This window comes from Chiloscyllium punctatum, chromosome 26 (assembly GCF_047496795.1).
Source record: "Chiloscyllium punctatum isolate Juve2018m chromosome 26, sChiPun1.3, whole genome shotgun sequence".
Classification (NCBI taxonomy): Eukaryota; Metazoa; Chordata; class Chondrichthyes; order Orectolobiformes; family Hemiscylliidae; genus Chiloscyllium; species Chiloscyllium punctatum.
In genome coordinates, this window is record NC_092764.1 from 50,355,161 (window position 1) to 50,369,064 (window position 13,904).

Consider the following 13,904-nt stretch of genomic DNA (forward strand, 5'->3'; position numbering starts at 1 on the left):
TTCTTCTGTTATGAAGTTAAAATCATTTCAAAAAACCAATGGATGCTTTTCTTCTTCATTCATGAAATATGGGTTTTGCTAGGCCAACACCTATGGTCCATCCCTCATTGTCCTTGAGAAGGTGGGAGTGCAACGTGTTCTTGATCTGTACGGCCTGCGTAGTGACAATACCATCCCATTAGGGACAGAGTTCCAGAATTTTGACCTGTGACAATGAAGGAACTGGGTAATGTCTTCAAGTCAGAATGAAGTGCGACTTGGAAGGGAATGTGTATGTGGTGGGATTCACAAACAACTATTGTGCCTGCCCTTCTAGGCTGTTTGAAAGGTTTTGGAAAGATGCTGTACATCTTGTAGATGTTCCAGACTGCAACAGCAGTGTATAGTTGGTAGAGACAGTAAAAAGATATGGTATGGGATGAATCAAATGAGTTTATTTTGCCTAAATGGCATTGAAATTCCTGATTGTTGTTGGAAATGCAACCAGCCAAGAGGAGTATTCCAAACTGATTTGTACCTTGTAATTGGTCGAAGTAAGGAAGTGAGTTAATTGTCACAGAGTTTTGAATCTCTGTTCTTGCAATCATGGTATACACATAGCTAGTCCAGCGGCTAAGTTTCCAGTCAATAATTACTCCTAGGATGCCAATGGTTGGGAATTCAATGATGATAATGCTCTTCAATGTCAATGGAGGTTGGTTTAATGTTGCATATACATCATTTAGTTTTTGTTTCTGTTGATGCTCAAGGTAAATTTTGCATTCTTTATTGGATGAGAGGGGCTCAAAAGGACACATTACTCGATACTCCTTTCTTGTTCTCATGCCAACGGCTCTTCTAAGGCTTTGCAACCTAAAATCTTTTCTCTGCCTGGATACAGCAAAACGGGGCCCACCATTTGAGAGACTCATGTCCCTCAAAATACCTGGTGCACAGAGAACAGTATAAAACTTGAAGCAACCAAATGTCTCAGATTGGTTGGCTCATTGCATTGTTCTTGTCATACAGAGCTCAGAGAAGTCTAGAGTTACCAAAAATCCAATGGCTGTCGGTTGGAAAATCTGCAATCAGCCAGCTCATTTACTCCTTCCACAAGACAATCACTTAAGAGTGGCAGGTTAGATTCCACAATTTAAAACAAAGCACAATCAGCAAGGGGCAGAACCATGCCAACTCAAGCAGTCAAGATTTACACATTACACAATAAAAGAAATAAATCCCCTGTACATGACTGGAACTCTGTGCTGAATATATATTTATCATTGGTTCTTATTGTCACAGGACAGCAGGTCTGGGAAATGTAAATTAGAACTCCGATGGGATGTCTGAATCAGTGTGCTGTAAACAATGAAAGATAGCTTAACATTTGAGTGATCATTCACAATCATTGCTGTTACGACAACTCTATTTATTTGAACACAGCAGGAATCATTGCCAAGTTAGACTGTTGGACTCTACCTGTGTGTGAGTGCATTTGGTGATGGAATAATGGGGATGGGGGAGGGGGAAGCAAAAGGGGCAGAAAAGGTCAAAAACCATACAGTATGTGAATGTTTTACCCATATGTAAAGGCCAGCAGGCAAAGGAATTATTTTATTTCTATTATGTAAGACAACCTGCTGATGTTGGGAAGGGTGGTCTCTTTTTTTGTTTTATGTCATTCAACAAAAGTAAATTGTACCAGCTAAATAAATAAAAGTTAGTTGCAATTATTCTGATGAAGAATCATAGGAATTCAAACGTTAACTCTGCTTTCTTCTCACAGATGCTGCCAGACTCACTGAGTTTCTTCAGCAGTTTGTTTCAGTTACAGTTGTTGGTCCCCAAGTTGATTCATTTCAAAATAAAGCAGACTAATGATTTGCAGCAGGCTTCACCTCAACAAATGCTGACAGAGTCAACTTGAGAGATTGAAGTTGTATATGTGATTGAGACAAACGTCCACTTCAGATCACAAAAAGATTATTGATACCTCCTTGGATTGGACTATCATGAAGTGGATTTGGGCATTTGAGCCATCTCCATAAAAGTAATTTGCTCAGACTGGTGATATAAGAAAGAAGCAGTATCAGTGTAGATACTGATGCAATGTAGGAAATGGGCCACTCAACTTGCAGTCATAAAACTCCTAAAAACAGCACCTGATAATGGCCAGATAATCTGCTGTGATGCTGATACAGGGATAAAGTTCTGTAGGTGGTAATGCATGAATGCTCATGATCAGTATTGTGAAGGAATATGCTGTTAAACTTCTTTGTCCAAAGGCAAATCTCAAATGTGATCAAGCTATGGCTAGTATGGGGGAGACATGCAATTTAGCGGAATATCACAGTGAGACGTCATTTAACATCATGTGTGCTCCTTTTACATTCTTGAGCTCTTTCTGTACTATGGCCAATACCCCTGCAATCCCATTAGTATCACAGAATCCCTACAGTGTGGAAACAGGCCATTTGGGCCAACAAGTCCACACTGACCCTCCAAACTGTAACCCACCCAGACCTATTCCCCTGAATAAAGCACCTCACCTACATAGCCCTCAGGGTTATGGGCAATTTAGCACGGCCAATTCACCTAACCTGCATATCTTTGGATTGTGGGAGGAAACCGGATCACCTGGAGGAAAGACACGCTGACACGGGGAGAATGTGCAACTCCACAGTCGCTCAAGGCTGAAATTGAACCCAGGTCCCTAGTGCTGTGAGGCAGAAGTAGTAGACACTAGCCTAGAAAGAATCTACTTTAAGTTAAGTTTTGCTCTATGGATAACACACAAGCATACAGAACAGAAGCAGCAGTAGACCATTTAGTCCCTTGTGCCTGCTTTCCCATTCAATAAGATCATGGCTGGTCTGGTTATTTTCTGAATTCCAAATTCCCACCTACTCCCAATAACCTCCGATTATCTTGCTAACAAGCATCCACTGTACCTACCTCTGCCTTCAAAATAGTTAATGACCCTACATCCACCATCTTCGAGTATCCAAGCCATACCACCTTAAGAGAGAAAAAAAATTCTCCTCATTTGATTGTACAACAAGAGGAAATATCCTTTCCACATCCATCTTGCCAAGACCTTTCAGGGTCTTATACGCTCAATCAAGCCACTCCTTTAAACTCTTCTAAACTCCAGTTAAAACAAGCTCATTCTTGTCCAACCTTCCCTCTTAAAATAACCCACTTATTCCAGGTGTCAATTTAGCAGACCTCACCAGAACCACCTCCAACGCATTTCTATCATGCCTTAAACAAGGAGACCAAAACTGTACACAGTATTCAAAATGTGGCCCCACCAATACCCTCTATACCCAAAGCATAACAGCCTCACTTTTATGTTCAATTCCTCTCATAATAAAGGGTAGCATATCATTAGCCTTCTTGATTATGTGCTGTTCCTGTCTTTTGTGAATCATGAACTAGAACAACAAAATCCCACTGGACTTTGAAATTCCAAACTCATTCTCCATTTAAGTAATGTTCTGCTTTTTCATTCTTCCTGCCAAAGTGAATGATTTTATATTTTCCCATTATACTCCAGCTGCCAGACTTTTGTCTGGTCCATGAATATGTCTGTAACATTCTTTTGTGTTCCTCACTTCCCTATCTTGGTGCCATCTGCAAATTTAACTAACGTGCCTTCACTTTTTCATTTCAGCCACTGATCTAAATTGTAAACATTGATGCCCAGGTACTGCAGGACTCCACTCATCACATCTTGCCAACCATTAAAGACCCATTTGCACACACTCTCAATTTTCTGCAACCAACCAATCTTCTATCCATACTAATATGTTACCACCTACACCATGAATGTTTATTTTCCACACTAATCTTTGATGTGACACATCATCAAGTGCCGTCTGGAGGTCCAAGTATAGAAAGTCTATAGGCTCCCCTTTATTCACAGTACTTGCTATTCTTTAAAGCACTCCAATAAATTTGTATCCAATAAATCTTTAAATATGAATTTCAACACCTTCCCCACACCAGACATTAAGCTAACTGGCCTATAGTTTCCTGTTTTCTGCCAACCTCTTTTCTTGAATAGCGGTTTATACTTGCAAAATTTCCAGGCTGATTGAACTTTTCCTAAATCATGGGAATTTTGTAAAATTCATAATTATTTGATGAGGAGAAAAATTTGTAGGCTACTGGGGAAACAGTAGAACAGTAGGACTAACTGAATGGCTCTTTTAAAATGTCACCATTGACACAATGGGCTGAAAGGTTTCCTTCTGTAAAATTCTCTGATTCAATGATCTGCAGGTGATGAATCTGTAATTATTCCTGAAGCAATATATTGTGAACTTCTGTCCCTTTCAATATATTCCTTGACCCTTAATTACTGGATTACAACATCTGGGCACATTAATATTCACATTTGGTTTGCATCTTTCAATAACTTCAAGGTTGGGAAAACTATAGAACATAAACTCATGACAGCATTCTTGATTTTACTGCACCCATTGTTCAATTGCCACTGATATTATGCTTTACACTGACAGTTCTTAAGCATTAATTTAAAACTCTAATGCTATTTTGCTGAAAACATTGAGGACAGCAAGCAAACAAGTAAGCAGACAGTGATTGATCCAACTGACTGAGAAACATTTAAGTTTCTTTATTTTGATGTTGAAAATTAGATTTTAAAATGTATTCAATTTGAAAACCATAACTTATCCACAATATAACAATATTTGCTCCATCACAACTTGTACAAAATGGAAGAAAAAGTTGTAATTTACTACATAGATAAATCATGTCTAATTAAGAGAGGAACAATGGTTAACAAAGCAAATAATACCTTCAAAAAGATTATAGAAACTTGTGGTAAAATCACAAAAATACTTCCTTCTTTTGCAAATGTTTTATGAAATTGTAAATTTTGAAAATAACTTAGGGCAATTGGTTTGGAAGCTTTTCAGAAGCCAACAGTAAAAACAAGTTGAATTAATACATAAATTTGAAATTATGTTGTTAAATGATACAGAAGTAATGATGGTACCTGTACTGTAAAGACGTTAATTCACTTCCCTCACACTGTTTGTTTCAGTAACCCTGCCTCATTGGTTCCCTCAATTAATTTGTCAGCAGTGTAGCCTGAAAACTCCAGTGCAAATGTTGCATTGTAAATTATAACCAAGTAGTATGAGCTCGCAATTTCTGAAATTAGATATCGTGTGCCCTTCACCCCTGGAGAAACTGTTACAAAAATGTTTATTAGACATTTCAGCATGTGTTGTGCTTTCAAATACATATTGTGTGATAACATTTTTGGAAATAGGAAACTGTTCTGACAGATACTGAAGGTGAGAAGCACTATAAATTGATGCTTTAATGTAATGCCTCTGTTGTGCAATGAAATAAGCATCAGATATCATCTAGGTTGTTGTAAGTCAGAGATCCAGGCAACTCCTGTAGTTTCAATGAGCACTCGTGGCTGAGGTACAGGATTTTGGACTCAAACAAGGAAAGGTTAGCAGCTGCAAATGATGTTGAACAGTTGAATTTAGACCCCTACAGAGTTGCAGGTCTCAATATAATCTTAATACTGAAAATTAGGACTTCCGCATTGAGCTATCTCGGAGTAGGCTTGCTCAAAGCCAGTTTCAAAATGGTTTCTTTTGCAAATTATTCATAGTAATTTATGTACTGTGTTAGAAATTTTAATGTTTGCAATTGCATCGTAAGGTCAGGGATAGTTTTCTTTCTAATTATTGATAACCAGTTGCGATTCGCCATAATCAAAACCTACAAATTACAGCTGGCATACAGCACTGTGCCAGTGGCTACTGTTGGAAAAGTAAATCAAAAGGTTTGCCAGGGATGTCAGAGTGAACTAGAGGTGCACTCTCTAGGCATGCTGCTATCCCACCTATTGACTCTCCAGCCGTAGGCATACCTGTCAGCTGTTTCGGTTTACCAGAAAGGCTTTCACACAGTTATAGCATCTGATTCACAAAGACCAACAAACAACTTCAAATACTGAAGCAGCATGAACAGGGGCTGCAAAGGTAATTGCAGCTCTGACATTTCATACCACAGGCATATTCCAGATTACTAAAGGGAAGTATCAGCCAATTTTCTGCCACTGAGGTGTAAGGGTGACTGCAGATATTCGTCTCTTGCTATATTGTGACCAATGGCAAATAAGTATTCAGCACAATATTCAAATCAAGAGTAGAGTGTTGATTTCCATCAAGATATAAATGCTGACATGTTGCATAATTGTGGTGATTGGTGCTTTTGCTTCCTCGCACCACCACTCCCCCCACCCCATGCTGGGTACATTGGTTGCTTCGGGCAATGGCTGTGGTGAAGGAAGCAGGAAATATTTGAGGAAGAAGCATGAGTCCATTGCTCAAAGCTCCTCCAGAAGGGCAAGCAGCTCCTTGGTACTTCTGTAAACATGACTAAATTCTGTAACAATTGGGTGAGTAATTAGTTTGTTTTATTGTTGTTATGTAATTTCATGTGGTGAAGTGCATCCTGATTGAGGCTCACAGGTTATTCAGAGGATTTATTGCTGCTCTATTTTCATTGGTGGCCAAACTATACAGGAGAAACTGTCCGAATTCACACACAGAAAACAGCAAAACTGTAGGTAAATATCAGCGAAAGCATTCAACCACAAATTGTAATCTCATACCTCATACCTCACTTTCCTATCACTGTAAAGTCAGGTAATCAACCATGGTACAAAAAGAGTGCACAAGGGTGACCAGAAGCATTACCAGGTACACCAAAAGATGAACTGTCAACTGGCGAAGATATCATACAGGGCTACATTGATACCAAAAAGGCATATGCAGGATGTGATGTATAGGGCAAAGAGATTCCACAAACGTAGGTCCTAGTCTCATTATTGCCCTGGACCAAACATAGACAAAAGAGATGAATTCCAGAGGTGAGATGAGAGTGGTTGTCCTCGACAATAACGCAGGAATTGACCAAGGACAACCTCAAGGAAACCTAGCAAAACTAAAGTCAGGGGGAGTCAGGAGGAAAGATCTCTGCTGGTTGGCATCATGCATAGCACAAAGGAACATGATGTGTTTTTTTGGAGATCAATCATCTCCACCCTTGGACATCTCTGCAGGACTTTCTCAAGGTAGTGTCCTAGACTAAACCATCTTCAGCTACTTCATCAAGACGTTCCATTAATCACAAGGTTTTCTTATGATTGCATAACATTCAGCACATTTGTGACCTCTCAGACGTGGAAGCAGTCCATGTCTATACGAAGCAAGAAATGGAAAATATCTGGGTTTGGGCATCATTTTCATTCATTCACAGAGTGTGGGCATCATTGGCTTGGTCAGCATTTATTGTTTGCACTTAATTGCTCTTGAGAAGATAATGATGAAGTGATACAGACCACCAGAGCTTAAAGGTTTAAATCATGTGTAAATTTGACTTGTATTCCCTTAAACTTAGAAGATTGAGGGTTATTATCTAATTTAAGTTTTTAAAATAATGGAAGGATTTGATAAAGAAGATAGAGATAAATTATTTTCTCCTATGGGGGAATCCAGAACAAGGGGACACAACTTTGAACTGAGAGTCAGCCCATTTAGCAATGAAATGATTCACACAAAGCTTCAAGGAAATCTGGAGTTGTGAAGTTATATCTTCCATGATCAACTTGAATAAAAGCAAAATACTGTAAATGCTGGAGATCCGAAATAAAAACTGAAAATGTTGGAGATATCCAGCAGATCTGGCAGCCACTGTGGAGAAAAAAAGGTAATTTATGTTTTGACTCTTCTTCAGAACATTGATACTTCGAGTGTCCAGATTCATTCCAATGACCTGGCATCTCTCCAAGCCCATTCTTCATGTTCCTCCCATTTACTTAATTCAAACACTGCTTCATTTGGCCACATTCAGACCATCACCATCACCTTGGCTCCCATTACACATTTGCACAGCAACATATTTTTGCTGCACTGGCCAACTCAGCACATCTCATTGGTACAGACTGCCTCTTTGATTACTACAAGAACAGGAAGGTGAAGTCTTACCATTTTTTTGACTAAGTTATGCTGAGGTTGTTGGAGTAATACTCATTTTGAAACTGAGTGAGTTTTGTCATTGTTATTTTTCCAAACTTGTTGGACTAATTAACATTTGATCCTTTGCAATGAGAATCACGCACTATTTCCATCCCATCCTACCTTGTGCTGTTCCCAGAGCAACTCATCACTCATTGATGATGCTGGAATTGACCAGCATCCCTGGCTGTGGGGCCATCTTTAAAAACCATTATACACACAGATAAATGCCATCAGTCTGGAGCTCCCTGCACCACTCCTGACATTTCCCCCAAATGTGGAAGACAAGTGGAGTATTTGATCCCTGTATTGTGGTCATAGTCCTGGAGATCCTGCTGGACAGGGTGATGCATAGTTAGGGTAAAAACAATGACTGCAGATGCTGGAAAGCAAATACTGGATTAGTGGTGCTGGAAGAGCACAGCAGTTCAGGCAGCATCCAACGAGCAGCGAAATCGATGTTTCATCAGGAATATTCCTGATGAAGGGCTTTTGCCCGAAACGTCGATTTCGCTGCTCGTTGGATGCTGCCTGAACTGCTGTGCTCTTCCAGCACCACTAATCCAGTATGATGCATAGTTAGGATGACTTCTTCCTCAAAGACCAGCAGTAGAGGCCATGACACCAGACCATACCACCCTGCTCAAACGTAGCCACCTATATTAAAGTCAGAATCTGGGGAAATGCCTAGCATTGTAGAAAAAAGATCAAGGTCCTTCTCCATTTCAGTATTGTAAATGGCACCATCTTCTCTCCAATACCGTGATGGGTCCACTACTTTTCATCATTTATATAAATGATTTGAATGTGAGCATAAGAGGTATAGTTAATAAGTTTGCAGATGACACCAAAATTGGAGGTGTAGTGGACAGCAAAAAAAGGTTACCTCAGATTACAACGGGATCTTGATCAGATGGGCCAATGGGCTGAGAAGTGGCAGATGGAGTTTAATTTAGATAAACGTGAGGTACTGCACTTTGGGAAAGCAAATCTTAGCAGGACTTATACACTTATACACTCCTCGGGAGTGTTGAGAGACCTTGGAGTGCAGTTTCATAGCTCCTTGAAACTGGAATCACAGGTAGATAGGATAATGAAGAAGGCGTTTGGTATACTTTTCTTTATTGGTCAGAATATTGAATACAGGAGTTGGGAGGTCATGTTGCGACTGTACAGGACATTGGTTAGGTCATTGTTGGAATATTGCGTGCAATTCTTGTCTCCTTCCTATCGGAAAGATGTTGTGAAACTTGTAAGGGCTCAGAAAAGTTTTACAAGGATGTTGCCAGGGTCGGAGGATTTGAGCTATAGGGAGAGGCTGAGGGTGACCTTGTAGAGGTTTACAAAATCATGAGGGGCATGGATAGAATAAATAGACAAAGTCTTTTCCCTGGGGTCGGGGAGTCCAGAACTAGAGGGCATAGGTTTAGGGTAAGAGGGGAAAGATATAAAAGAGACCTATGGGGCAACCTTTTCACGCAGACAGTGGTACATGTATGGAATGAGCTGCCAGAGGAAGTTGCATTATTTAAAAGGCATTTGGATGGTTATATGAATAGGAAGGATTTAGAAAGATATGGTTGTGTGCTGGCAGCTGGCACTAGATTGGGTTGGGATATCTGGTCAACATGGAAGATTTGGACCAAAGGGTCTGTTTCCATGCTGTACACCTCTATGACTCTAATACGTCACACTCACTCTATCTGTACCCATCACCCACCAAGGCTCATGTTCTCCCACTCTCCCTATTGCCTGTAACATATTTCTCACTCACCCAACCCAAACTGTGACACCACTAACCCTGTGCACTCTCTGCATTGCCTACTCACTCGTGTGGGACACCACCCCACCTGCACTAAATGTAATAGCTGTGCCCTTTTTAGTACTTTCCTATCTCTCATTTCATGAGCAAAACAGCCCACAATAGCACAGAATGAGTCAAGGTGGGTGGTGCGCAGCCTCTCATTCAACTCCTCACCCCTTATGAGTAGAGAATTCTGACTCTGACTATGCTGTGCAGGGCCTGGACTGGTATCAGGTGCTGTGATTGGCTTACTGCACTGGGATCCCCTGCTTAAAGGTTATCCCCTTAACTGGACTGATGGCTACTGACATGTAAGGCAAGCTTTCAGGCTTTGTACCTTGCTAAATGGCACGGCAAGACAGTAGCAATGTTAGCATATTATTGAGAATGTAGCTCACCAGTAGCGCAGTTCATCTCAACATTAGATAAGCCAATTATTTAAGTATGAGGGAAGAGCTGGTTCAGTTTGACTGGGTTAATAGACTAAAAGGTTTAGTAAGAAATAAACGATGGGAAATATTTAAAGAAGCAATTCAAAATGTTAAACAAAGATAATTCCAATATAAAACAAAAACTCAGCAAGTAATATCCATCCATAGTTTGCTGAGGAAGTTAAGAATTGTTTTCTAAAAAAACTTATAATGTTGCAAGGGTAGTATTACGCCTGAGGATTGAGAATTTTTTTAATAAGACAGCAAACCAGCAAAATGTTGATTAAAAAGAAAAGTCAATATTGAGAGGGATCGAGCCAGGAATGTGAAAGAAGTCTGTAAGAGCTGAGGATTGTAGCTAAAGTAGTTATTGGTCCATGAGAGACAGATTAGAATTTAGGATCACCAGGTCTCTCCTTTAAAACAGATAAGTTTTTTTTCTGAGGGTTGAGACTCTTTGGAATTTTCTTCCTCAGCACAATGAAGGCAGAGTATTTGAATATTTTTAAGGCAGAAATAGATGGATTCCTAACAAATAAGGGAATTAATGTTTACAGGAGTAGGGGGGGATGTAAGGTTGAGGCTGCAATCAGATCAGCCATGGAGGTGGGGTGTTGGGGTATGGAAATGGCAGACATTGAGTCAATATTGTGTGTTGTCTTCACTGTGGAATTTAAATTACATACCATAAATAGAATGTAACCTGGGGATTTAGATGAGTGAGAAAATCAAGGTAATTCATATCAGAAAAAATATACTAGAAAATCTTCAGGGACTAAAATCCAATAAATCCCCAAGGTTTTATTATCTACTTTCCAGAGCTCTAAACTTGTTCTCATTATGATTTTTCCAAAATTCCCAAGATTCTTGAATTGTCCAGCAGATTGGAAGTCAAAAATGTAACACCACTATTCATGGGATAATGCAAGGAAAAAGAGACCAGGGAACTACGAGCTAACTCATCTCATATTAGTCTTTGGGAAAATACTGGAATCCATTATGCAGGAAGTCTTAGCAGAGTACTTAGAAAATCCTAGAGTGATCAGACAAAAGAGAAATAAAGGGAACCCAATTAAAATGGCAAATGATGCACAATGAATCTCCCTCATCTTGTACTATTCAAAAAGGAGATCCACTACAATCAGTACGTTAATTTCGAATTTCTACTAACTTTTCCCTCCAGAACATAGTTCTCAAATTTATTGGAGTTTTTTTGAGGATGTAAATAGTCGAATCGGTAGATGTAATATACTTGGATTTAGAAAGGACAGATGATAAGGTATTAGACACAAGGTTAAATTATCAGGTCAGGAAAATAACGGAACTGGGGTAATATATTGACATGTATGGATGATTGGGTAATAGACAGGAAGCAAAGACCAGGGAGAAATGGGGCATTTTCAAGATGGCAAGCTGAATGCCACAAGTCAGTACTGGTGTCTCAGCTATTTACAATCTATGTCAATGACAGATGTAAAAGTACAGTATTGTCTTAACGTTTGCTGATAATATAAAGTGGGTGGGAATACATAATGCAAAGGGGACTCAAAGGGTTGCAAACAAATATAAACAAGTGAGTGGGCAACACATGAAATAAAATGTGGGAAATTGTAAGATTATTCATCTTGGTAGTAAGAGCAGAAAAACAGAGTATTTCTTAAAAAGGTTTGGAACTTGAAAATGTTGATGTTGAGAGGTACTTGGTGTCGATGTACAAAAATGCAAAACAAAATGTGTGTGGGCTCAAGAAGCAATTAGAAAGGAAAACAACATGTTGGCCTTTTTGGAAGAGTGTTGGAATACATGAATGAAAAAAGCTTGCTACAATTTTACAAGACTTTGGTGAGACCACATATGGAATACTGTGTGCGGTTTTGGTCTTCATATTTATGGAACAATATACAATACTTGGATTCAAGGCTCCAATATTTTATTCAAGAGATCTTCTGGAGATTTCTTAAGGCTACTTTTTGATGTTAAAGGGCTGCTTTTCGTTTTTAGGGTTCCTTTTCCAGTCTCACTAATTACTTCATTAGGTGATAGTCAGTGACAACATCTGCCGTATTCACATTGATACATGCAGGATTTGGGGTCATTAGGAAGACAATTAGAAGAATTCATCAATATCCCCAATAATCATCTCTGCACCATTCAACTTAAAGTATAATACACAAGGAAAACATTAATTCCCTAAACACAATAGCAGGCTACAACATAACTTTACTAAGCAGATGACAAAAGGCATGAGTTAACAACAAATGCTTTCTTTCAAAAAAGGAACTGACACCACTTCTATACATAAAAAGCCATCACGCTAAACGTGCTTTCCACATACTGGTGAGGTGACAGCTAAATTGGTGAATGTTTTTTTCTAACACAGCCACTGCACCTCAATTAATTCAGAATAGCACCTCAATTAATTCAGAGTAAGTAAGATGTTTTGAGATTTGATAGCACATAAATGCAAATCCTTATGACAGAAAACTTTTCAATTTTAAGTTATACAATTGACACAGGTTGTGATTATTGCTGAAAAAGATACATGTTGTCAAAGCTTTTTGACTTGCATACATCAGCACTTGAGTTCTGTACTACCACACAAACAATTAGCACAGAGTGAATTACAATAGCATTTATTACATTTCTCCCCACATACCAGCTGCAGAACTCTTGCAGGTCTAGAAACTCTACATTAATGTGCCAGGAATTCACTCCTCAGTGTTCCTGTTCGCAGTTAGCTGATTCATTTGTTGAACAGCTTAAAATTGTTTATTCCGCTTTTCCAGTCTCTCTTTCTCACCTTTGACCCCTTTCCATCCTTTGTAACTCTCACTCATCACCTCTGATTTTGTGGTCTCTCACTCCCTCAACCTTAAATAACTTATAATAGTATTCTAATATAAACTAATTAATCTTCAATTGATCGTGACCAAAAAACATTGTGACTATAAATTGGTAAGCACTAATATTTTGGGATGACCTGTCTGCTGGTCCTATTGAGTATACAAGTCTCAGCCTCACTTCTCCTTCAGCCAGAATCCCTACTCTTTGACTCACTGGCCACTCTCGCCAGCATCACAGCATCCTCATCATCTCCACTCCTTAGGGTCTGGTCTCACTTCATATACCACAGTCTCTGCCCTCTTCTCCATTCCTCACTCTTTGGCCTTGGTCCCAAACCATGCTCCACAGCCGCTGCCCAAGCTTTGGTCTCCATCTTTGCTTCTCAGCTACACTGCTGAGGCTCCAGTTTTGGCCTCCATCCTGTCACCTTGGCCCAGCCTTTATCATTATTCATTGATCTCACTGCTCCATTTTTACCCCTTAGCCTCACTGCCCAGGCCTGGACTAGTGCCCCTTCCTCCCTACTCAGTCTCCTTTCTCAGGTCAGCTGCTTTCCTTCTCATTTCCCAAGCTTCCTGGCTACCTCCAGCCTTGCTGACTGCTGCCATTAATCTTGCTGCTCCAATCATAGGCTGCTTCTCTCCTGCATTTGCTGTGAGATGCTCACTATAAGCCTACCTGCAGCAAGGATGGGAGAGAAGCAGCCTGTGATCAGTGCAACAGCAAATTCTCACCATTTCCATCTATTGTATTGTATTATAACTAATCTTT